Source organism: Lepisosteus platostomus, chromosome 5 (genome assembly GCF_059453375.1).
Source record: "Lepisosteus platostomus isolate fLepPlt1 chromosome 5, fLepPlt1.hap1, whole genome shotgun sequence".
Classification (NCBI taxonomy): domain Eukaryota; kingdom Metazoa; phylum Chordata; class Actinopteri; order Semionotiformes; family Lepisosteidae; genus Lepisosteus; species Lepisosteus platostomus.
Window position 1 is genome coordinate 17,012,561 of NC_142615.1, and position 10,866 is coordinate 17,023,426.

At 35.6% G+C, this 10,866-nt stretch overlaps 2 long non-coding RNA genes across 2 annotated transcripts; both read left to right on the forward strand.

Annotated features, from left to right (window-relative positions):
* Positions 1 to 6,976: 6,976 nt before the first annotated feature.
* LOC148664265 (uncharacterized) lies at positions 6,977 to 8,738 on the forward strand. The gene is made up of 6 exons (XR_015937147.1): positions 6,977 to 7,515; positions 7,666 to 7,788; positions 8,061 to 8,087; positions 8,217 to 8,321; positions 8,429 to 8,500; positions 8,636 to 8,738. It is a non-coding gene; the product is annotated as an uncharacterized LOC148664265 (long non-coding RNA).
* A 235-nt stretch (positions 8,739 to 8,973) lies between these two features.
* On the forward strand, positions 8,974 to 10,457 carry LOC148664266 (uncharacterized). The gene is made up of 4 exons (XR_015937148.1): positions 8,974 to 9,038; positions 9,434 to 9,498; positions 9,752 to 9,861; positions 10,072 to 10,457. It is a non-coding gene; the product is annotated as an uncharacterized LOC148664266 (long non-coding RNA).
* The last annotated feature ends 409 nt before the right edge of the window (positions 10,458 to 10,866 follow it).

A 10,866-nucleotide genomic window follows, 5' to 3' on the forward strand; every position in this document is an offset into this window, starting at 1 on the left:
TCTTTTATGTCTCTAAGAGGGCTGGGAGGAAGGATAAAAGGGGGAAATGTGACATGAGTCCAGGCTGTTCTGTCTGATATTGTTCATGTAGCAGCACTGATTGTCTGAATATGTTCTGGTTCTGGATTGTGAGGATAGAGAGCACTATGGAGTTGAGATCCTGTCTGAGTGTAAGTCTGAGCTGTGAATCTGACTGAGAAGAGAATGATGATTTTTAATTCTGCCTCTGAGAATTTTTCTTCTTTTCCAAGTGGTGTTACATCCCCTTCAGATACTCTACACAGACTGCCAGAGAGAAGAGGAAAGAGAGATGGACAGATAAGAGCACACACAGCAAGAGACACATACGTCTTGATTTACTTTGAAGCAAGTGTTCATTTCCTTTCTGGAACAAGTTGTTTCTGAACTTCAAGAAATTCATACAACTTCTGAAAGATAAAATACAAATCTTGCTTCTCAGGACAGAAGAAATGCTGCAAAAAAATGCCAGTGATTTGTGAAAAGCAACGGGATTGTGTCCCTGTGCAGCTGTTAAACAAAGGGCTGCTGGGTCAAACGCACTCAGGGACGCGCTTCAGATTGTGATGATGTAAACATAATCTCCGCTAAAAATTGAAGGGATTTCTTCGCAAACCCTCTTGAATGTTGCAGGAGATCTTCGTGTTTTACTCATGTGCAACTACAACAAGTAAACAATTAAGTACCTAAGTCAATGTCCAAGAAAACCATCTTCACGTGTGGAATTTTTCTTTAACTGAATGTTGGGAGAATTCAGTTATACACCCGTTGTATCCTTAGCAAAAATATTTTAAAATTAGAACACAGATTTGTTGGAGAACTTGACAATCCTTGACAATCATTATTAAATGAGCATTATACAAATGTGCGTTGATATTTTTAATATGTACCTTAATTGTAATATATATATACACATAATTGCTTTGATATGGATGTTAATTTGAAGGAATTGAGGAAACTATGAAGATACATTTGGGCATCTGCTATTGGTAAAGACGAAAGAGTACCTTAAGTGTGAAGCTTGTATACACACGAGAGAAAAAATCAGTTTTAATTCACTTCATTAAATTGATGGTGTGCTAAATCAATCGTGCATACAGTGTTCATAGCAGAGGATGGTTTCGATCCATCAACCTCTGGGTTATGGGCCCAGCACGCTCCCGCTGCGCCACTCTGCTGACAGTTGCCATATAGCGATTCAACACAACTGCTCTATCTTTGCTTTCTAAAAGTGCGCCCGAGATGAAAAGTCTAAACGGCAAACGCAGACGTCACTTTGAGCACTTGGTCTTTTATAGTACAAATCATCACCCGCTGCTCTACATGGACGTGTCTTCAATATCGTTGAGAACCAAACCTTCTGCTTTCTGAGGCAACTGATTCTTTTGTCATTAATTCCCAAATCTTCAATGAGAATCAGTGAAACAAAAATCAAACACATGTACACACTCGCGTCCTAACCTGAAAGAAAAATCTACACCCACTTTATATTACTGAAAATGATTCAGGAAGTACAGCAAAGTTCTAAAACCAGCGAATGCATCTGCATACATAAAATGTCATTTTTTCAAAAGTAAAATCTTCAGCTTTGAAAGATTGCCATCCATATATTTTTGTTTTTCTCTTTTTTTACATAACACGCTTTCGAGAAATAAACTGTCTTTTAATTAAGGCTTCATTAGAAAATGTGTATCTTGGTTTGCTAAGTTAAAATCGGCACTTCCCAGTGGGCAAAAGATGTAGAATATACGACTATTAAACGCATACCTTAGACGTGTAAATGTGCTCCGTAATTGGTCTAGAATGAAATTCTAATATACGTATATCGTTATACGTCAATTAGACATCTATGATTATATGTTTATTATAGATAATTGGTTGGAGTTCTATTATATGGATACATTTAGAAGACTATTATACATATATAGTTAAAGGTCAATTATGCATCAAAGAAAGATTTTTATAGGTGTAGAAACTAGTAAATAAAGCCAATGATTTATTTTAGAAATGTATTCTTAAAATATACAATTATTCACACCTGGAAAATATGTAGTTCAAATTATACATTATATACAATATTGTAATCAACAAATGTCTAATCATCATTAAAAAACACAACTAGTAAACTTACAAATTCTAGTGATATGGCGATATATATATATAGTAATATATAGTAATGACAAACACAAACTAATTACTTGAACACGCTAATATTTAACTCAAAACCACATTTCGATTCAAATATAAATTTTAAAATTTACAACTTCTTTATTTCCACGAAAATATTATTAATGTAGCACAAATGCTACTTTCTAATGAAGACAGAAAGAAACTGTTTGTTTTGTGTCTCATGGTGATCCTCCTCTCGATACTAATGAAATGTTTAATATGATCCCTCGAGAAAAAAAAGGAGTCAATTTCCGCCTGGAATGATTGATGCCCCATCAAACATTTTGTAATATCCCAGTGGGCATTGATTCGTCGAATATACGTATATTTACGGCGAAATTACGTCTATACGTATATATACGTCGCCTCGACGTATAATCAACGTCGAATTGCAACCGTAAAATCGACGACATGAATAAACGCATATATAACGTCGAAAACACATCTAACACAGTGCCTGAGGCTTTTTACTGTATGTATCGTGTGTGCCGCAACTAGAAGTATACGGCACTCTGCACAGTGCACGAAGTAAATTATTTTGCAGTAATTAATTTACACGTGTATAATAAATATAGTAAATATAATAAATTAATTACTGCAAAATAATTTACTTCGTGCACTGTGCAGAGTGCCGTATACTCCTAGTTGCGGCACACACGACACATACAGTAAAAAGCCTCAGGCACTGTGTTAGATGTGTTTTCGACGTTATATATGCGTTTATTCATGTCGTCGATTTTACGGTTGCAATTCGACGTTGATTATACGTCGAGGCGACGTATATATACGTATAGACGTAATTTCGCCGTAAATATACGTATATTCGAAGAATCAATGCCCACAGCTTGGCATACAAGGGTTTTGCTGAGGGGGTCTTGCCACCTGCCTGAAAAAAAACAGTAAAATGTTTGAGTGCCTATAGAGTTTCTATTTTTATTTTCTTGACAAAAGTTGATACCATTTCCTGGACACCCTGTCCCCCATCAGTGCGCGGTGCCCGGGGAAAAAGCTGTAGGGGGGCGTCTGAAATTCTGCCTCTGAGAGGGGGGAGTGATATTTCGGTTGAAACGGAGCTGTACGGTGCAGCTACCCAAATGAAATCTCGCAGCTATGCCATTGATTAGTGCTTCATGATAGAAGATAACGACTAGCAATCTGGTATTTGTGATGAAGTTCAGTTTCACATTTTTCGTCACTCTCACGGTTTGTATTGCCTGGAGCGAAAAGTACCAGCGTTCATTTTTGCAGCTACATGGACGTTCTGAATCGTTAAGAAAAAAATGTTGTAAAACCAACAGAAAGCACAGACTGCTATAACTAGTCCTAGTTATATAACGATTTTAAGTATAATGATAAACTACTGCAAGGAATCGGTCCACCTGAGCAAACAGGATCGTAATGTTGACACTCAATAACGACACTGATATGTGCAGTTCCTGGACGGATAGCCCTCCTGCCCATCAAACAGACTGAGTGACTGTTCGTGTCATTTAGTGTTGTCTGACCATTGACAAAGTACAACTATTTTTTTATGGCGCAAATTAAGTTAAGTAAATCCTTTTGCCCAAAACTGAAGGGACGACACTCCTCCCCCCGTGACGCCAGGCCTGTTCCCAATCCTTTTCCATAATGTCATTATACTGTATATAATAACAGTGACCAATCCTTACTAACTGTATGCGTTAAAATTGCACATCAGCACATAGCAGGGGGCACATAGCCGCGATGTATTATCAATTTTAAATTTCAACCATAATATCGACAACATTAATAAACGCATACGTTGAGAAAATATCTAACCCAGCATAATTTCCGGTTATATACCACAATGCATTGCTAGTATTCGTTGGTCGCCATTTTGGCCACGTTTTTCAATCGTAGAAGAAGTCCGCGAATATCGCAGCGATCCTCTTTTGACGAGTAAGTATAAATAATAATAATAATAATACTATCTGAATACATACAGATCTTACTTAATATTATTTTGATTAAAAAAGTATGTTAATAAGCAAAAAATGGCACATAAAAATAGTGTGAAGGGGAAGATTACACAAAATCGTTTTGCCGTTTCTCTAATTTGAGAATCAGAAAAAACAGCACATGTTCAGCAGGTCATTGAAAATAAGTATGTAACATGTACCTTTAACAACGTCAATGCTAAACAACCCTTAATGTTATAGTACCCCATAAATTTGTAAAGTATGTGATGATAATTTTCTCTGATTCTCTTAAAAATATATGGATAATCTTAGAAATTAGAATTGCCTCAGCAAGACAACTTTAAGGAATAACGATATGTTTTTATGGGAAAAAATAATTGCGGAGTTATACTCCTTTCTGTGTGATTTCTGAAATAATGTTATTGTTCTAAATTTAACTAGGCAATGATATACGGGAAATACCTGCGTAGTGTGACCTTTCTTACTCACCCTTTTGAAGTTAACAACATTTTTATCGCAGTCATTTTGTTCTCTTAATCAAATTAGATTATATAAATGTAAACGGTAGAAAATCTCTGTTAAAATACCAAAAATAAAACTGATGACAGGAATGGCGGGAAATTACCGAGCATACGGTATGGTCTAAAACATGCAACAGTGCTGTATGTAATTTATTTACACACCTTTGCATACAGGAGTTTCGCGAGGGGGTCTTACCACCTGCCTGAAAAAAAATGTAATTATATGTTGATTTCTTTGAATGACAATTTCTATTTATATTTTCTTAAGAAAAGTTGATACCATTTCCTTTTATATTCCATCATCCTTATAGTACCTTACATACAACAGTCACTGTTTATTTACTGTTTATTTGCATGTGTTACAATTATCTGTAGGTGCACATCAGCACGCAGGGGGCACACCAAATCAGACTTTATGTCAAAGCACTATTTATCCCGATGGAGGAAGCGACGTGCAGAGCTAAATGCTCTTGCAGAATCCAGCAGTGATGATCAAGATGACAGTTTTCACATAGATGACACCACGGACGAGAATGTGGAACAGTCCTCTGGTGATATGGGTGCTTGTGTCAGTGATGACATTACACACCAGGATTCAAATGACTATGGGTACACTGAAGAAGTTATTACTTCTGAAGAAGAAATCTTGAATGAGGTTGAAATTTCTGACTCTGATGAATCTGATGTAACTGACCCCAGTCCTGAATCTACTGACCTTGTAGATGAGGCACAGACTGACCCAGCAAGGCCAAATCTATCTACCGAACTTGTAGCTTGGTCTGCAAAGCATGGTTGTAAAAGACAGTGTTTCAATGATTTATTGGAGATATTGAGACGTCAGGGGCACAAGCTTCCAAAGGATTGCAGGACTCTCCTTCAAACACCTAATAAAGTGCAAATCAGTGATAAATGCGGCGGTCAGTACATTTACTTTGGATTAAAGAAAGGAATCCTGAAAAACATATCTTCTTCTAAAACATTCCAAGAAGGCATGCATTCTGTAGACCTGTGTATCAATGTTGATGGAGTTCCTCTCTTCAAATCTACATCTGTGAAATTTTGGCCTATTTTGTGCTCTTTTCACCGATTCCAGCCTTTCATTGTAGCATTATTTTGTGGAGGGTCCAAGCCTGAATCAGTTGATGATTATGTGAGTGACTTTTTAGAGGAGTTAAAGTTACTCACCAATAATGGCATTCACTTTGAAGATAGAGTATTTAATGTTACTGTGAAGGCTTTTATATGTGATGCCCCTGCACGCTCATATCTGAAATGCTGCAAAGGACACAATTCGTACTTTGGCTGCGAAAGATGCAAAATTAAAGGGAGCTGGGAGGGAAGAGTTGTTTTCACAGGGGACGAGGCATGTAATGATCGTACAGATGAACAATTCAAGAACTTTGAGTACAAGGAACACCAACAAAGACTTTCTCCCTTAGCTGCTGCTGGAATTGGGTGCATAAGCCAATTCTCCCTTGACTACATGCATCTAGCTTGTCTTGGTGTTGGCAAGAGAATTCTTATTTTCTTAAAGCAAGGACCACCTAAATGTCGACTGTCTGTCAGGCAGAGGAAAGAAATTTCTGATAATTTGGAAATTCTTAGCGGAAAGATGCCTGGGGAATTTGCTAGACAGCCAAGATCCCTCTCAGAGCTTGACAGATGGAAGGCTACAGAGTTCCGCCAGTTCCTTTTGTATACAGGCCCCATTGTGCTTCGTAATGTTGTATCAAAGGAACTATACACCCATTTTCTGATGCTAACAGTTGCTCTTTCCATTATGTTGGACTCGGACGAAAGAAAGAGAAATGCCTATCTCAACTATGCCCAAAAACTGCTTGATACCTTTGTTGACAATGCTCAGCATTTGTATGGACCAACATTTGTTGTATATAATGTGCACAGTTTGAGACATCTACATCAGGATGTGGTACAATTTAATTGTTCCTTAAATTATGTATCTGCATTCCCATTTGAAAACTTTTTACAGTCCTTGAAGAAACTAGTGCGGAACAGTCATAACCCTATAGCTCAAGTAGTAAAGAGAATGAAGGAGAAGGAAAGAGTTCAGAGCAACTGTGAAGCATCTGGTTCACGGATGTATATTTCGTCAAGACAAAAAGACTGTTGTTTCCTGTTGGATAATGAGGACTTTGCATTTGTGAAGGAGAAAAGAGCAGACAGAAGTCTTCTATGTGATGTTGTATGACAAACTCAGACTTGTAACTTCTTCACTGAACCATGTGAGTCAAAACTGCTTAATATTGTATATGTTAATAGTCTGGAGGTGCATGCAAGGGAGAAATTCCTCTCTATAAAAGAGTTGCACAGAAAAGTAGTGTGTCTCCCATATGGTGCTGGTTATGTCCTTTTCCCTCTTCTTCATGGCATAGAACATAATCCTGTTCCATGAAGAAGTTGCAACTTTGATTCACACAGGATGCTTCAGTCTGCTCTTTTCTCATGGTGAAGTTTAAATTTTAAAGTTTGTGAGGAATTGCATGTAGTGAATACCATCTAACTACAAATGTATAAATAAAGCAGAATGTTTATTATTGAATTATGTGTTTTTATTGAGTATAATCATTATAAGCGAACATAAGTTTAGTAATCAGCACCACAATCTGAATTAAGACTCAAAATTAAAATGTGTATGTCTGTTTCAGGTGATGTGGACACGTGCAGTTTGGATAGAGCAGGAGGGGGAGGTTGAGGGAGTCTTGCCCTCAAACTGGGTGGATGCCCGAAGAGAGTATGTGTGGTGGCGAATGATCCAAAGCAGGCCACAAAACTATACAAAGAGAAGGCCAACCCTAATAAAGATACTTGGGTTACCTTCAAGCTCATTAAAGTTAAACATACATCAGGTATAGCTTTCTTTGAAAATAAGAGCAAATTCCTGTTAATTATTATAAATTCCGATTGAATATTTACAGTAACTGTCTATGTACATGTATTAGTGCAACAATACCCTTTTCATATTTGATCATATGTAATGTAAATATAATTATTTGTAGACAAGAAATCAGAGTGTGATCACTTTGATTTAACCACCTCTGTTACGGATGCTGAAGACGAGGATGAGACACCCAATCCAAAACGCAAAAGTAAGAAGCGGGTGTTCTCCGATTACGTTGATGGTATGTAAAAGTAACAATCTCAATCTCAATAGCTATATTTTTAAACAGTTCTTAATATCAACTGATGCCTCATTTAGCTTGTACCTTGTTATTGATTTTTTTTTACAACTCTTTAAAATAAGTCATTTTGAAAGGTGTTCTGTATGAAAATGTTAAAAATCTTATCAGATTTGTTGATAATTGAAATAGCTAAAAATTTTGGTTAGCTTTTTCTATGTTAAACTAATTTTCAGTATTATATTGAAATATGAAAATTTTCTATTATATTACAGACTTTGATTCTGATGCTGCTACTCCAAGTAAGTCGGTTTCTCTTCACAAGTTCACAAAATAAAGGAAATAAATTCATTGTAAAAAGTTACAGATAAAGTTGATTAAATAATTTAATTTGATATGAAATATTTTACTGCCATATTTTTTCTGTTTAGAAAAGAAGAAGCCACCGAAGCTGCCAGTGCCACCCCCCAAACTGAGATTCTCTCCTAGGAAGAGTGTCTCCCAGAGCTCACTCAGCTGTTCAAGTACGTTTAAAGGTAGGTTATTGGAATTAAAGTTAAAATGTTTTCTTAATGTACTCAGAAGATAACCATCATCAATCATATTTAAAGACAAGTTAACACCATTTTTTATGTTATTGAAGCCCAACCATCAAAGGTGAGAACCTCCCCAAGGAAAAAAACGGTGCCGAGTTCTGGCTTCAACATTCCTGAAGGTATTACTACATTTTTTGCCTACATCTAATTATTCTATGAAATTGAGATGAAGTTCTATGACAAACTAAATGACTAAATTGAAATATTAAGTTATGTGATAAAGTAAATGTTTTCCATAACTGAATTCTTTTCAGAGTCTCCCAGGCAGAAGACCATGTCCAGACCAGAAGAGAAAAGAGAGAAATATCCTCTTTCAGAAGGAAGTAAGTACAGTTAAAATGAACTACAGATGTGGGAATTTTTTATTTTTAAGATTATAATTTGCATGTAGCACATTAGCAACACTACAGTAATGCTAATGTGACAAAAGTGTAAGAAAATCCTAACCCAATTCCTTTTAAATGCTGACATAAAATGTAAATTATTTCAGAGTTTCAGAAGCGGGTATTGGGCCTCCTGACAGAGATGAGGGATGAATTGAGGCGTTTGGGTAGGTCCACGGAACCGGTGGACTCCCAATTCCACATCAGGACCACAATGGAAGAGTTCTGTGCATATGAGCAAGCACTTGACAGCATGGACAATCAAAACCTGCTGGTATGATATTATATTCTCACTGTGGTGTAGAAAATATTCACTACCAATATTCTAGGTTTCAGATGGGTCATAATTTTATAGCCTACATTTGATTAATATGATCCATCTCTGGCATAAGTTCATATTTTTAGTTTATAATGTATAATCTTGCTTATCCTTTAATGGCAAAATAACGTGTTTTCATGTTCTAAAAAGTTATTACAATTTTTTTTTACTTTGAAAAATGGTCACTTTGTATTTTTAGACTGAGATAATACTGCAAAAAAGTGCAGTTAATACGTGAAAATGTGTTTGTTCCATGAATGTGTAAATGGGTATGTCTGATTAGTTGATTAATGAAGATCTAGTAGTAAAAATAGCTTCTAATATTATTTCTAATATAATATTATTTCCAGATAAACCAACTTCAGAGAGTAGGCGGCAGTAATGTCAGAGAGAGTGTTTTCACAGTCTTGTCAAGGTATTGCTTATTGATTTTTTTTAAATGTTTTTACATTAAATTTTTACTTCGATCAAATTAACATATCCACAGAATTGAGCTTATAGATACCTATGTGTTAACCACTGAATGTGCAAGGTGTAAAACTGCAAAATTGTCTTTTAAAATATAAGGATTACAGTACTACATTTGATCCTAAATATTTGAGTAAATAAATGTTGAGTGGAAACTCACTTGAAAAAATGTCTAAACTCAGTGAAAATTTGGTTTTCAGACTTATGACAAATGAACTGATGACAGAATTCAACTTCGCTGGCACAAACCGAAAAGATAAACAACAAAAGAGAGGCCTGGGAGACACAAATCTTTATAGAGTAATTAAAGGTACTCCTATTCTATGTTGTACTTTCAAACTTTGGGTACTCTTTAATTAGGACAGACTTTATTGCTCAATTGCTGTGATGCAAGCCACATTTTATCCGTTTATTTCCGCTTTGAGCTTAGTAAACCTTAATGGTTCATTTTTGAGATTATACTCAAGAAGATATTAACCATCATTTATTCGAGTAGTAATATTATATAATTTTCTCCTAGCTGCGGTGCTGAAGTCCCACCCTACATCGAAAGAAAAAGATATAAAGGAGCACGCAATGCGTTACTTGAAGAATGCATATGCAAGGCAGGGGGCCAGGAGATCTGGACACTGAAAAGAATTTGGATAAATAAATAAAGTTGTACATTTTAAAATTTATATTTGAATCAAAATGTGGTTTTGAGTTAGATAGTGTGTTAATGTAATTAGTTTGTGTTTGTCATTACTATACTGTATATTGATGTTACCAGAATTTGTAGCTGAAGTTTAAGACTAGTTGTGTTTTTTTATGATTATTGCCCATATGTTGATTGTTGATTGATTGCATACAATGTATAATTTAATTTTTCAGGTGTGAATGTGTATTTTCAGAATAAATTTCTAAACCAAATCATTGGCTTGGTTTACTTGTTTCTACACTTATAAAACCCATCTTTGATGTATAATAGACCTCTACCCATATACGTATAATAGACCTCTAAAGTTATCCGTATAATAGACCTCTAACCATATACGTATAATAGACGTCTAAAGTTATCCGTATAATAGACCTCTAACCATATACGTATAATAGACGTCTAAAGTTATCCGTATAATAGACGTCTAAAGTTATCCGTATAACAGACCTCTAAACATATACGTATAATAGTCCTCTAAAGTTATCCCGAACTCCAACCATATATGTATAATAGTCCTCTAAATGTATCCGTATAATAGAACTCCAACCATTTATGTATAATGAACGTCTAAACATAGACGTATAATTGACGTATAACTTTAGACGTATATTAGAATTT